Source organism: Nipponia nippon, unplaced genomic scaffold (assembly GCF_047370975.1).
Source record: "Nipponia nippon isolate SJK-2023a ecotype South Korea unplaced genomic scaffold, ASM4737097v1 scaffold_1, whole genome shotgun sequence".
NCBI classification, from domain to species: Eukaryota; Metazoa; Chordata; class Aves; order Pelecaniformes; family Threskiornithidae; genus Nipponia; species Nipponia nippon.
Window position 1 is genome coordinate 92,817,749 of NW_028262290.1, and position 15,928 is coordinate 92,833,676.

General features: G+C 42.9%; 1 protein-coding gene across 1 annotated transcript in view; it reads left to right on the forward strand.

Moving 5' to 3' along the window:
- Positions 1–15,928, forward strand: part of NQO2 (N-ribosyldihydronicotinamide:quinone dehydrogenase 2) — a 53,127-nt gene that overhangs the window by 18,081 nt on the left and 19,118 nt on the right. Inside the window, exon 3 of the mRNA XM_087762500.1 lies at positions 589–798. The gene's annotated coding sequence lies outside the window, so the exon portion shown is untranslated. The remainder of the gene's footprint in view (positions 1–588; positions 799–15,928) is intronic.

Here is a 15,928-nt window from a genome sequence, read left to right on the forward strand (position 1 = left end):
GTGTTCACACAGATATATTTGCACATGTGTTATGTACCCTGCACATGCACATGGGCCTGCATGCATTATCTATCCGATGATCCCAAATTTGTGGCATTTGCAAGATACCCAAAGCTATTCAGTTTCTCTTTTGCTACAGACTCCCTCTGAACAGTGTTCGGCAACTTGAATCACCTCTGTGCTCCGCCTAAATGCAAGAACAATTTGTTTTTCACAAGAGTATAGTAAGGTAATGATATCAAACACTATGCTAGTGGAGTCATTCAGATACCATAAAACAAACACGAAATTTTCTTCACGACCTTTTACATGCTCTTCAAGAAGAGAGGCTGGGTGGGGGGCAGAGGGATTCTCCTGGGTGGGAGACCGAGCGGTAACATTTAGGAGTTTTCTATAATTACTAACCTCATCTTGACCTGTGAGTTTCAGAGAACACACGCGGCGCCTTTATCATCCTCATTACCTATTGCCTCTCACTTGCAGAGGATGTGGGTGCTGTGGGCTACCAGAAAATGCTGGCAGAACATGTACCTCTTGCTTGAGAGCACATTTCACAGTGAAACTAACCGTTCATTAATAATTCCATAGCACAGCCTTGGACCTTGTTCGTATCTGGATGGCAGACATCAAGCAAGCCAAAATGCAAGCACAACGTTGAGACCTGCACAGGAGCGCTTTTGTCTCCGAGTCAACCTTCCCTCAGGGACAATGAGCTGAAAACACTGTGCTACTGCCCTGTGAAGGAGAGAAAACACATCAGGGATCTTCTGTCCGTTTTGGCAAATGTAGGCTGTAAAGGTCAGTGCGGTGGTCAGATACAACCCATCAGTTGTGGATTCCTAGCAGTACAGATTCTAACTGGATCAAATGCTAATTGAAATCACCTTGAAATAAAACTGAAATTGCATTTCAATTTCATTCATAACTTCCTTCTCTAGCTGGTGGGATACCATTGCTGAGCACAGTAAATATAATTGTCATCCTCCTGTACATTTGCCAAACCTTTAGATCCCTGGTAACAAATGGAACTACATAAATGTGAGACAATTACTTTCAAATTTACCAGGCAACTCCTAAATTTACACAACTAATTGAGCTTCCTGCATATTTGCAATATTGTGAAAACCAGTGGAAACTGGGTTATTGAGTGTCCCAAGTGGTCTCCATGAAATTAACTTTTCTAATAATGGGAGAGAAGAAAAGGAATTGTTTAGAAAGGGAACTGGATAAGCCCTACAAATAAAAACTAAGGAGCTACAGTTCTACATGGAGGAAAAACCCTCTCTGTAAAAAGCATGTGGGATTCCACCAAGCAGCCACGGACGATCCAAGGTCACAGAACCAGTAAAGATGCATTGATTAGATGCATTGATTTCAGTTCAAGGTTTTTTTATGTTTTATATCCAGTCAATGTATCAAGCTTTTGGACCTCTCACAAAGGAAGTGCGTATTATATAAATTGAGGGGAAAATGGCTACCTCATCTTTGTTGAGTTAGTTATGTGTAAACATTTGGCAACAAACTCTACTTTGGAAAAAATGAGGATTCTGTGCTTTAGTGCAGGCCTTATATTCTGCCCTTTTACTTTTATTACTTATGCGAATACATGCTTTTCATATAAGTACATGCGTATGTATGTGTATGTAGTGACTAAAAGAAAAATAAGATCACAGAAAATGAAGGCAAATTTATGTGACTGGAGATGTACTGGTTTTACTGGTACATACTAGCTCATTGGAGACTTGGATCTGAATAAGCTATGCCTGGCACACCACTGAAGCAACAAGGAAAGCGAAGGTGCCCTCTGTAACATCTGTAACGTACCCGGTCCCCTAATTACACGGCAGGAACGGGAGGGACCATGACAGCGTATCATGATTTTCCTGGAGCTGATATGCCAGAGGGGAAATTTTTTCACATGCCTCTAAACAAAAGGTGTCTGCAAGGGTCTAGCTTTGCTTTACCATCAAGTGGGGATTTCCCTTGATGGGGAAATCCCTAGCTTCTCTGTCATAGTGACTTTCCAGCCAGCTCTGAAAGGGACTAGAGTAGCCCCTACAAATCAGACCCTTGACATTAAGTCGAACGAATTACATAAAGTTCAGTGAGAAGATTCCTGAACACACTGCATCTATGTAAAAAGCCCCACAAATGGCAGCCCACCAGCACACCACTATTCAAGTTCTGATACATCTTTGAAGTAAAGACTCCATTTCTTCTGGTGACCAGAGAAATGATTGGCAGAAGTCCAATTTGTATAAATTGTAAAGCGTCAGTGATACATTATAACTTCATGCAAAACATCCTTAGCAGACTTTGTCCTAGTAACGGTCACAAGTAAGTTGAACTGAAGGAAGGTAGAGAAGAGAGGAAATCATACTGGTTTAATTTTTTAAAGGGACAATTAGTAAATTCACTAGAAGACAGGGCTGGTCCTTAATAAATGGACATGGTGGCTTTTTGGTACTTTTTTTTTTTTAATTCAAAATAAATTACTGGAATTTTATTTTAGGCTTCATCCCATGCTTTATCTCCCCACACACTTCTAGAATTCCTCCAAACCACAAATTAATTTCTTAACAGACGAGCTTTTTAGCTTCTCCCCGCTCATCTCAGAACTCAGCCATTCTAACCCAGAGCCACTCACGTTTCAAGGCAGTCAGACTTTACACTCATCGGTAAACTCGAGACACGCTCCTTTACCAGGAAATACCTTTGTCTTCATGCAAAGGTCTTCCAAAGCCATAGGACAACAAGAAGGTGGTAAATTCAGTGCAGACAGCACGATGCAGCAGTTCACATTTCTGAGGTAAAATTATGGCTCTTGGTATTTTCTTAGAAATTAATCACAAACTCACAATACAAGTCTGGTCAATCAGCTGCCTGCTAGAAGAGGCGACACAGAATCCCATTGCTGGGGCCATGGTGGCCCCAGGGAGCACCCGTGGGGAATATAAGAGTAAAATGAGAACTCTACAGCTTCACTCAATTTCTGAAGAATTAAAGGAAAAGATGGTATGCATAAGGCCCAGAAAACATAGGAAGGATATCCAAATTGCTGAATTTTGTCTTTGTGAAAGCCCTGGAAAGCAAGGCTGGCTACTGATGAAGGGATGGGTGTACTCAGAGAGGCAGCAATCATCAGGGCAACAGCAGCAGTTGCTCCCACCATTCTTTTGTTGCCCCAAGAGCATCTGAAGTCTCTCCTAAGCTCCACCACATCTCATCTCCCAGTTCTTTCATCTTTATCTACCTCTACTCAGCCTTGACGTCTTTGGGCAAGTACTGGCACCGGGCTGGTCCTGGTCCATGCTGCCTCGGTAAGTCACCGCAGTGAACGTGGTGGCACTACTCACGTTTGAGATGTTCTGAGCCACCAACAAGTGAAGAGTTTTCTGAATAGGCATGGAAATGAAACAACATCCAGTTGCAGAATACAGATACAAGGAAATGAAGGCTCAAACAGCTCCTGGAGAAAGGGAGGCCCACAGGCTAGGTGGTACTTTCATTACTCATAATGTAGTTTCATTATGTATGTGGTCCCTTTGCTTTCTCTCACAACTTCCTTTTCAAAAGCTCGTGCAATACACATGCTACTATTGCATTGGGAGCAGCCCCCACATCGCTGCCAGGCTCCTCAGGATCTGTCCCTTTCTAACCCCTTCATGCAGCCTCCACTATTTTTGTTGCACTTGCTAAGCGAGCTCAAAGTCTCTTCTCTTCCGAGTCCTTCAGCATAACCCTCAGCAAGGCAAATATGAAGTCAAACAAACCCCAAAGTATGCAGCAGGACTCAGATACTACTACAGCAGCCCAACAGAGGAAGGAAGGAAGGAAGCACAGGACTTTTAAACAACTTCTCCTTTTTTCACAAGGTCTTCCTGTGAGGGCTTTTGCAGGCCAGCATTGTAAAGTGAGTAGCTACAGTGGTATCAGGCTGCAGTCTGATGCAATCAGTTCACTACACAGGATTTTCAGACTCATGGGGTTCAGTATTAAGTTGGGTACTTTGAAAAGCTTGTTGCTGTAGGCTTTTTTTTTTTTCCTGGTATTTACATTTACACTATACAACAGAGCTGAGCTCAACTCCTCTGCAACAGGTCCTCCATAAAAGCGGTGACTGACAGAGGTTGCAAAATGTCTTGGTTTTGTTTGGTTTGTAATGCAGACTACTACTAGGAGTCTTAATATTATTTATTAGGAATATTAAACTAGCATGTCCCATGGATCAAATCCTACAGAGTCAGCTGTTGGTGAGGTACGTCAGCTGAAGTTCTGTCACTAGGTTTATGTTAGATTTAGTGACAGTGGAGGTTCAAATCCCAACAAGATCAGCTCATCCCTCCATCTTTTAAACTAGAAAGATGAGATACAGATGTGAGACTTTTTCTGCATATGGCTTCATTTCCAAGGAAGAGTTTTGGAATATAGACACTGAAATTTAACTTTGTTAAAAACTGGGATAAAATCTTTTGTCTTCTCTTTTATAGAGGAAGTGTCTATGATTGCAGCTGCGCTTAGACTGTCTGCAGTAATTATGTACACTGTTGCATAGCTATTTTAATTAAGATCTCTTAAACTGTATGAGGACTTCTGACATTGAATGAACTACTGGTAAAATTGAAGATTTTTATATCTGCAACAGAAATTGTATCTTGGACTACGTACGTTGGCTTAATAAACACAGGCTATTAAAGAGTAAAAGCTGATGTTACATTAGGTAACTCAGCTGAGTGCTTAAACCCTGTACCCCACCGATGTTAAGAGTAAGTAAAGACTTGTACCCAAGCCAGGGTGAGCCCTTCTGTTGACAAAACAATGATTTCATTTATTATCAATAGTGAAGATTTACATCTAAGACTCACAGTCTTAGTTTCATTCAAGTTATTTGGTTTTGATTCTAGGTCTTACTGAAGACTTTTTCTTGGTTTTCATGCCTACAGCTGTTTTCCTGTTAGTCCTGTACTATCTCTGAAGGCAGCGAATGTCACTCTATTTGGAATATCGCATACACAGGGAAATAGAGGCTCACTTATTTTTTTATTTCACAGTTGCATGAAATCACTTGCATACAATCATTTCTCTCCACACACCCACACTCTTTGTTTAAGAACCAAAATTATTAATAAGATTTGGCACACGATATTGTACAATCTTTGGATCTAGGGACAGAGTCAGTCTTTAAAGCCCAAAGCCCAAACTCACACATGCTGCAGCTCAACCCTTGGCTCTGCATATGTCTTTCCAACGCTAGGGGAAGCCAGAGGAAACGTTCCCTAGCATCTCTCACACATGGCAGCACCACTGCAATTGTCATGACTTCTGCTAGATGCTGCTGGCTCTGAGCCATCTTCCCCTTTACGTAATTCGCCTATCTGTCCCCGAGTGCGGAGGGGTTAGGTATATTGTGTAATACACTTTCAGCCTGAACTATTCTTCTACACAGCCCTCGCCTGTGAGTTCTGCTGCGGGCAAGGAAAAAGTGATGTGCGTTTGACATCTGACTAGACCACTGCCATTTCCTTCTCATTGCACAGATTTCCCATGTCAAGACGAGCTCTCAGCAGGGTTTAGGGGAAGGCGAGCAGTAGGTGACGCTGAGTGATGATGATGATATGGACACAAAAAAATTGTCAGCAAGGTGCTTGCATAGACAGATTTTGGAGACACAGGCAAACATGCATCCCCACATCTGTTTCAAACAACATAAATGGTATTTTCATAATCTTTTATATTAATACTAGCATGTGATTGTAAGCGGGCAGTTTTCCAAAATACAATTGTATTGTAGAAGTGGGAAAGCAAATAATCAATGCTGTGGGATACACAAAGAACTGTTAAGACGTAGTTCTTCTCCAGAGACCTTTCAACATAGTGAAAGAATGATTTTAGGTTTTATACAGCTCCAGGGTGGCAAGTCAAGCAAGGAGGTTGGATATAGTAATAAAACGAAACTGAAGTTTGTCTTAAAGAATAATACTTTCCAAAAGCAATGTCATGGAGAGAGGACACTGGCATTAGCAAGTCAAGTATCAACCCACATCAGAAACCATAAGAAGAGCTTTAGGAGCATTACCTGCCATGTGCATGCACACAAAGAAATGAGTCACTACATCACAAGGGATGAAACCATTCGAATTAGTGAACGCTGCAGGCAGTATATTCACACAGCCTTACCCCAAGTCATGCCCCAGCACACGTAAGGCTCAGCAAAAACCTGGCGTGTTTCCAGCAGGCCTGAAAACAATGCTGTACTTTGGAACATATTGCCGGGGAGAATGGTTTGACTAACTATCTCTGCAGCGTAACCACTGACACCTAGGAGGTGACACAAGCAGTTCGGTATTTGTCCTATGACCTTTATTAGCACAACGCCCAGAGCAATCCAAGCGTGAACCGTACGCCATCGTGTTAGGTACTCAATATTATGCAGGTCTGCCTCTACTGCTACAGATAAAGTAAGAAGTCCTGCCGTGAAATGCAGATGTTTGAAGGAGAGCAACTTGGTCAAAGGTTTTCATAGACAAACAAAAAAAGGAAGAAAATGGTTTCTGTTAGTCCCAGGCTAAATGTTCCTGCTCGACTCCTGTCATATTGCTAATAAAGTAGATGACTAGTTATCCGCAGAGGTTTCTATTACCTTATTATTTTTTTAAACTCAATTCTATGACGCATTTACACAGACCAGGAACACATAGTGCATGTTCCTGTTCCCACTTCTCTCATCTTTCCATTGATGTTTATTTTTTTTATATCCTTTCTTACAGCTAAAAAAATAACTCAGGTCCAGAGATCACTGTATTGTGTGGCAGCAAGACCTCCTAAGATCAACTCAAAACCACTATCATAATTTACAGCTCTCCTGTGAAGCAACACAAAATTGCTCAGTCACAGCAAAGTTATCCTTGAGCAGGGAGCATCCAAGCTTCATCACCCTTGGGCCCTTCTCGCACAGGGGGGCACGATGCTGTCAGCTTTCGTACCACACGTGGACCGTGATTCCCCAAAGCGGCAGCAGCGGCAGGGGAGGCACAACAGAGGTGGTGTCTCTCCTGCAACCGCCTGGGGCAGAGGGAAAGCAGGTGGGAAGGGAGGCTGGGAAACAGCCGTGGATGTTTGGCTGCCCATCCTCCTCTCACTCTCCTGGAAGACTCACCTTGGGCACTAGCCTACCTTTTGAAATAAGCATTCACGATAGCCGGCATTTTCAGAACACTAACGCTTTAAAGCCCTTTTTTCAAAAGTGGACTTTTCTTTCTGGGTGCCCAGCCTGAGCTTGCTCTCAACAACTGCCTACTGCCAATGGGTCTCTAAGGAATCCACTGGAACAGGGGCTGTGTGGCCCTTTGGCACTGCCCCCCAGTCTTTTTCAAGATAGACATCCAAAAATCGAGATAAATTAACTTATATTAAGTGAATGAACGCTCAGAACAGGAGTCTATGCAGCTTTCCCCTGACCAAAGAGATTGTCAGTGGCAGAGATGAAGTGTTCTCGCTTCCGAGTCCTGCACGTCTCCCTGACTGTTCTGCCTCTAAACTAAAATAATTTTCCATAATTCTATTCACTATCATAAACATTAATGCACACTTTCCCAGGTAAAATTCTGCTCCCATAGCAGTTGTTAGAGAAGGAAAAAAAAAATAAAGCGTATCTTGCTATGCTATCTTCCCACAAGGTAAAAGTGCAGTAGTGAGGGATTCTGTTATGGGACAGAGCAATTACAAAAAAAAAAAAAAAAAGACGACCATGATGTCTCTTTATCCAAAAATGTATGGAGAATGTATGGAGAATCCTTTAGGTTAAGTGTTTGAATTTACACAGAGAGGAGAGGGAAAGGAGCTCATCTCTCTTTCAGTTTTCCACTTGGGGTTTTGTTATCAGCTTTGACTGCTGTATAGCAGCTGCTACATTGCTCTTCGGGTTGAGCCCCTGAACCACAGCAATTAATCCCAGAACAAATTATTTGGGCTTGTGAGGTGGTGTGACGCAGGATGCTAAATGACAACAGGCCACAGAAAAGGCCAAAAAACCCAATGGGGGAAGCAACGCACATGTCGAGTGCTGTGAGAGCTGTGCTGAGTAGCTGCATGGGTAACTGAGTTTGGGGGATTTCTCAGCTCTGCTCATTGCTCTTGGGGTTTGCAATACTGCAGGTAGCAAAGAAAGAAGCGGGGAGGGGAGGGGGCTGGCAGCACAGATGTACAGTAAGGAAGTAATTCTGAAATGTGACAGTGCTGGTGCAGCTGTGGTGGATCTGCACGACTGGTTACGGTGCTGCAGGGAAGTAAGTTTGTGCTTGTGCCTTTTGCGTAGGAGGTCCGGGCACAAACGGGGATACCCCACAGCAATGTAAAAAAGAGATAAAAGTATGCATGTAGCTATATGATTAATGCCACTTAGTGCATGGGACATAGCTCTCTGAACCTTACAGTAGTCTTTGCCAACTAAGTCATGCAGACCAAGCGCAGAAGCAATCTAAAGTAATGGGGCACACTGAGGTGATTTTGGTTCACATTACAGCAACAAACTTAATCAATATTTCTCAAACCAGAACTCTGAAAGAATAAACATTGGAGCACATACAAATCCTTGAATTAACAACAATATGCAATTTTACATCATCCTAAGGTACCTCCACTCTGCCATTTGCCAAAAACTCATATTGCTTGGTTTGTAAGACTGTAATATTCCACCTTGCAGGGCAGCTTACCAAGCCAGGTTCTGCACGTGTACTGCAATAACACCTCCTCCTGTGGGAATGCCTTTCTCCCTTCTGTGCATGGGGAGGAGGCATATACGGGCAGCGGTTACATTTCTGTTAAGACTACCCTTTCACACCTCTGATGACTGCAATCCTGAGGGGGGGGAGTAGCTACCACATATGGTAACGCTGCAGTCCTGCAAAGGCTGACGTTATATATTTAGTATTATAAAAGCTTGTATTTATCCAAGCACATCAAAACAGAGAGGATCACAGCCTAGGCCTGCTTCAGGCATGAGCAGTCCACGGCAGCGCTTGGGCCCGGACCTGGCAGGGGCAGAGAGCCTGGGATACAAGCAGTCGTTTTCCATGGGGCCACTAACCAAACCCCAGCTGCTCCTGAGGACAGCCCCTTCGCTGGCTGCAGCCTGCATCGGGGCAGTCAACAGAGAGGAGCTGACATGGACATCCAGGCGAAGAGGCGTTGGGCTTGGGAGTCACAGGGCCACAGAAGGGCAGATTACCTGCAGCTAGGCAACAGTAACGCAAGAGCAAGTAATATCAGGAATATGTCTTGAATCATCTGCTTCCCCAACCATTTTAGCACATCCTGAGTGAACAGCTACCCACAGCCCCCCCACTCCCATACCCAGAAGTTGGCATATATCTTTTCCTGAGTGTGCACATCCCAATTTTTTATTTTTCTCCCTTCTATGTTATAGTCCAATGATTAAGACTGGAATTCAAACCCTGCCTCCCTGGAGAGGTTTTTATCACAGGTTTCACACCTCAGTGCACCTCAGCCACCAAGCCCCATGGTACTGCAGAAGAGCGGGGGGGGGGGGGGGGGGCGGGGGAGGAGGCAGGGCACCTCCATGCTGAAGAGACTTCAACCTGTAGGGCAGAGCTGAGGAACCAGCAGCTCTCACGCAGCAAGGCTGTAGCCTGCTGGCTAGCCCTGTTAGTGCAGAGAGAAGTCTGGATCCCACCTCTGGCTCCAGGGACCGTCCCCGTGTTTCACGCTACACAATCATTACCTACAACATTCCTGGGCAAATCCTAAGTCAGAAAGTTCACTCCAGGTGGATTTTAAGCACAACAGATTGGCCAGCAGAACTGTTTAAAGGGCTGAAATTTTGCACGTCGGCAGATTGGAGGTGGCTATATATTTTGCTGAGTCTCCCTTAGTCTCTAAGCATCAGTTTGCCTATCCATCAAATATAAATTATTATTCTTCATTTGTATCAAATACTATAGCAACAATATCTGTTCTATGAGTAAACTGTTAAATGTACAGGTGAAACTCAAGATATCTAGATGCTTTGTCTGACATATAAAATGGACCAAGAAAGGATGGTGGCAGTAACAAAATAGCTGCTCAGCAGAACCACACAGAAATGAAGTGGTGAAAAGGAGGCATGCAATCAATTTGAAAGACGACAGGTGTAGGATGAGCATCCACATACACAAATATCTGACAAACACAGGAAAGGTTTTGACTAATTCCCTATTTGTTTTAAAGCTTCACCGATGCAGGGGAAAACACACTGGTATGGGGGTGGATCTACTGCTCAGCGTGTCTCCAGGAGTTTAAAGCATTTAACAGTGCCGTTCTCGGCTCTCCAGCACCCTCCTCTGGGCTTGGGCCAGGCAAGCACCGTCCTCCTCTTTCTATTGCTCACCCCTGGCTGAATTATTTAGTGTCAGGACACTAAAGACAACGAAACGTCGCTTTGCTCCTGTTGAAGCTTCAGAAAGTCTTTTTGTGGCAGAGCTTCAGAGGAGCCTCCCCCCAGAATTATGTCCTCTGCATGGTAATTCTTTTGAACACCGGCTAAGTAGTTGGATTTGGTTTTAAGCTAATCATCACTGACTTGCTCACTATTTCCAATGCCAAGTTGTTAATCCTGAGCCTGGGTAGGAGACTGTGTGTTAAAACAATTTTACTTTGATGACTTTTTTACCTTGATGGTTAACATTCAGATCACAGGATGATGTGTTCCTGTACAGGACCTGGTACCATATTATAGCTTGATTCCAAGTCAATGAAAGGCTTCCCAGACAGTAACTGGGAAGCAATCACCAAGTTACTGTCGTGGGTATGTCCCATAACAAACCTTGCCAGGGTGAGCTCATGGCACACTGAGCAAGTGGGTGCTCCCTCTCATTTTCCTGGCTTTCTCCCCCGGTGGCTTGCAGCTGCACAGAGGGACTTGTCAGCAGATGTTTCAGACAAGTACTCGGGCGTGTAAGAGGAACCTGCAAAAATCCCTTTGGAAAGAACACCTAAAATGCTTCTGAATGGTTCTGCTATCTTCTAATTCTCCTGAAATACATATATGTCACACATCATTGGACTCGCCAGAGGCAGCAGCTTATGTACCTGCTGATGCCTAACTAGAGTTTATCAACTTTATGGAATTATGTTCATCCCCCGCCACAACAGACTTCAGCCAGCAGCTGGCCTCCTTTCCAGCCACATTTTTCAAATCTAAAGAAGCATCAACTTGAATATGAAAACAGAGTGTCAACTTGACGTATGACCCTTTCTCCATAATAGACAATGTAAATCTTACATCTGGGATAGAAAGTAACTTTGAAGTGCAATGACTATAGAAACAGGTCTCCCAAGTTTCTGTTTCATCTAAGGGAAGAATTATTGGTGTAGAAAATGTACTTTCTCCCTCCTCCGCCAATCTCCTGAAAAAAAAAAAAATACACCTTTAAAACTCTGCTTGGAGCTAGTGTTCAAACTCAAACAGGTAGAGCTGTAGAATATCAGCAGATTTTTAAGTACCTTCTGAGAAAACTGTGCTCAGATGTATTCATGGTTTTTAATATCACAGCTAATGCATTGCCATTCTCAGTTCAAATACTCCATAAAGTGTGCCTTGCCCTGAAATCAAACTGCCTATTTATTACCTCTTTAGGTACCAGTTAATATTCATTCCACTCTCTATTTACATGAACAATTCTACAAGAAGTTGAGGGAGTGTGCAGACACAGCCTATTGCCTTTTGCTATCACAAATGGGGTAAAGAAAGACAGTCACTTGGCAAAGATGCCCATTATTCAGATGCGAAGGCAAATCCTAGATCTGCCATGCTTTACACACAAAGACTGACTCTAGAGTCAGATTTGAAATTCCAGCCTATGTTTAAAAGACTATCTCAGGCCAGACTTCTCAGTCAAAAAGTACAGAAGAGATTACTAATTTACAAGTAACAAATTTATGTATCCCAGAATTTGTACTTGAATGAACTAGTCCTCTTACTTCCTGGCAAAAATCTGCTAGCAGAAGCTGCAATTAAGTTTCAAAAAGATAAAAGCCTTAAATACACATTTCATTTATATACTTTAGTAGTGTTCAATATTTAACATCACAAGGTTTAAAAACAAGCTAAACAACTGATAAGAATTGTTTCCCGGGACACTATCCCTGTTGATGGTTTGCTTTTCATTTAGGGATACTATAGACTTGTTAACCCCAGAGGTTACCATCTTCAGTTTCTGTTACTCACGACCAGACCGAGAGACTGAGAAGAAAAACAGGTCACAGCGAGAGGCTGTTAGTCACGCAGTCCTCCTGCTTCCTTCCTTCCTGTTGCACAAGCCCCTCAACTCTTCTGCTCTAAGGAGAGAGAGCGGCATGAGGGCGACTGTCATCTTTATTACCTGACAAAAGAAGCCTAGGAATAACTACAGTGTTATTGTGACACATGTGGGGGTACAGGCCGATGCAAAAATATTTTCTGTAGGATATTACTTCTTTTTCTCCCTTTTTCAGTGCAGAGCTGCAGGGCTCGCTGCTTATAACCGCTCTCCCAGTGGCTGTGTTCTCTGCAGTAGTCACAGAAAACTCGTGTCAAATAGGATTTCTCTTATAAACGATTTGCTAGCATCGTTTTTCCTTGCTGCTTATTATCTCTGGTGACAAAGGTTCTTAAAACATTTCCTCTAGGACAGAACTTGTATTAAAGATTAAAAACTCGTCTGTGGTGAAGACTTCACTTCTATAAAGACGAACCCTTGCACTGGGCGCTAGAGGGCACAACAGATAGCCTCTGGGTAGACGATATTTTAAAACCTTAACGTACTACTCCAGAGACAGAACAATGTGTACAATAAACTTTGTATTAATCCTAGGAAAAGGCATATGAAAAGCTAAAATAGTTCCTGCACACTTATATTCTAATTAATTTCTTTTCTAAGATAGACGATCTTAGACGACCCTAACCCACATTTTGTAATTTGTATGAAGAAAATGCACACACATACAAATATGATATTAGCATTTCCATGTAAATTTATACAACAGATATAAAGGGTCACAAAACTGTGTGCTGTATCATCTGAGAAAGTGGGGGAAAAAAGAAAACAAAATGCTAATCTAGTTCAGGTGCTGAAGGAATCAATCAGCCAAAGTGCTGTATGTTTTTGGCATTTACACTGGCATCCATAATGGTTTTGATTGTGTTGGTAACTCCATTCATTGTTGGCTTGAAGCAACAAACCTGATTATTTCAGAATAGTTTAGTTCTTGAACTTGAGAGTCTTCTTATAATATCCGATAACGTATTCCTGGCATGTGGATTTTAAAGTTAGGCCATAAATGGATATAACTTGGAGGCAATAAAATGTGGTAGTTATTTCCTCTCTCTCAGATGTATTTGAAATGCAGGATTTTCTTATCTTTCTCTATAATAAACTCAAAATTTTTATTTCAATGCTTGTGAGATATTAGAAGAGAATTTAAATAAAAGCACTTAGTTGCTTTTAGGTATTCAGATACTTTTGTTTTGACCCTTTTTACTTTTCTTTTTTACCACCAATTGACAAACAACTTTTTTTTTTCTTGTGGGGTGCTAGTGTAGGAAGTCTTATTCAGACACGTCTGGGGAATGAAGGTCTCTGTCTGTTCACAAAGCAGTATGACGCATAAAGTGGCGCTGCAGATGTCCCTGTATCACTGTGCCAGTATATCAGTTTCGACCTGGAAAAATAATTTCATTTCAAAGTGTAATCTTTTGGTGCCACGCCTGCTTGTGGCTCTACCTAATTCCTTCTCCCTACGGCCACTTTGTAAGCTGCAGGTTTTTAGTCTTCCTCCTGCTTCTACCGTACTTTGTCTGCTGTATAAATTTTGATGGCACCGTCACAGCAATAAGCACTAGGCTCACTCTAGATACTTCCCAGCAGAGGGCTTTCTGGTTTATAGCTTCTGACTCATCCTAATCTGTTCTGCCTCAGGTATTTGACAATGCTGTTCTTACAGCACCCAGTGCCAGACAGTAATTAGCCTCAGCACGGTAGTGAAACATGAAAACATCCTTTATTTCCTTACCCCTTGACGTTATATAGCTGGGGTTTATACACTTGGAAAACTTGGGTCTTTTATATAAGCCTGACGATAGCTATGGCTTAAAAGGCTGTGGGAGTCCAAGTATTCTGACAGGGGAGGACAGCATTCATCTCCCTGTAGCCACCTAGATGCTGCCAGATGTCTGCTGTAAGCCAAGCGGTGGGTCTCCTTCCATTAGAGTTGAAGGCAAGTGAAAGGAATTGCACCTAAGAGGGACTAACTCTTTCAGCTCTAGAGGGATTTTAGACTAGATGCCCTAACTTTTACACGGCTAAAATTAGGAGAGAAGAATCCCACCTGCATGTCTACCTAAGTGGAGGGCAGTTACGTGGGTTTGGGGTAGAGCGAGAAGAGAGAGGTTGACTGCTCTGGGCCCCACAACTTAAGAAGGATGTGAAGGCCCCCGAATGCATCCAGAGGAAGGCAACAAAGCTGGTGACAGGGCCGGAAGGCATGTCCTGTGAGGAGCAGCTGAGGACTTTGGGCTTGTCTAGTTTGGAGAAAAGGAGGCTGGGGGGCGACCTCATCGCTCTCTGCAGCCTCCTGAGGAGGGGACGTGGAGAGGGAGGGGCTGATCTCTTCTTCCTGGTATCCAGTGACAGGATACATGGGAATGGTTCAAAGCTGTGTCAGAGGAGGTTTAAACTGGACATTAGGAAGCATTTCTTTACCGAGAGGGTGGTCAGACACTGGAACAGGCTTCCTAGAGAGGTGGTCGATGCCCCAAGCCTGTCAGTGTTTAACAGGCATTTGGACAATGGCCTTAACAACATGCTTCAACTGTTGGCCAGCCCTGACTTGGTCAGGCAGTTGGACTAGATGATCGTTGTAAGTCCCCTCCGACTGAAATAGTCTATTCTATTCTGTTGTTGACTGTAATCCCCTACGTCATAACATTCACACCACTACAGCAGCTTTGTAGTGGGCTTCCTAAAGCAATGACAATAATTTGGTGTCCTGTCACTGTTCAAAGGGACTGTTACAGGTTCAGGAAGTTTAGTTCTTTGAAAGCATAGCCACTGGGGAAGTATTTCAGGTCACTGAGCTGGTTGTCTCCAGTTCCTAGCTGAGTTATGATCATGGACATTTTTTATTACTAAATTCAACAACTTCAGAGCAATATTAAGAGTAGATAGTTAGTACTGAAAATGGAATACAAAAGCTTCTTGGCAAAACAGAGAGGATTTTAAAAGTACTTTGTACAAAATGGAGCTTTGTTTGTGTGCAGAATATGACTGAGTGGCTTAAAATCAGTGATCGCTCATGGAACTTAACTGGTAACAGTTCAAGAAAGTATTAATGGGCTCATTAAGGTTAACAGCTGGTTTCAAAGAAGCATAAAATACTTAGGAACAAAATAAACTGCAGATAGAAATGTGTCTGGCTTCCAGAATACCATTTGGTGGCCCAAGGCTATCCAAACTGACGTCCTACCTGTCAACTACTGAAGGAAGAGGAGGGGAAGAGCTTGCAGGCAGCATGACCCTACATCTCAGCATAGGACAGGAAGAAGTCACTGAAATTTCTCTCCATACTGGGGAAGAGAATCAGGAACCAACTTTTGATGAAAAGGTTTATATGAATGTTTCTCTCCCTTTTTAGTTACATGTCCTTTCCGATTTTGCAAAATACTTCATTTCACTAGAGGACAGAAACTTGGAAGACTGCCTAGGCTCACATCAAGCTCTTGATTCCCATTTTGCTATAAGTCTCACTTTAATTGATCATCATCCCACTAGGGCTACTTTGCTGCCTTCCTTATGCATTGTATTTTCTTTGGTGCTTTGTTTGCCCTTGTCTTCTTTGCCCTTATCTCCAACATGGACCTGTTGGAGCGGGTCCACAGGAAGGCCACAAAATGATG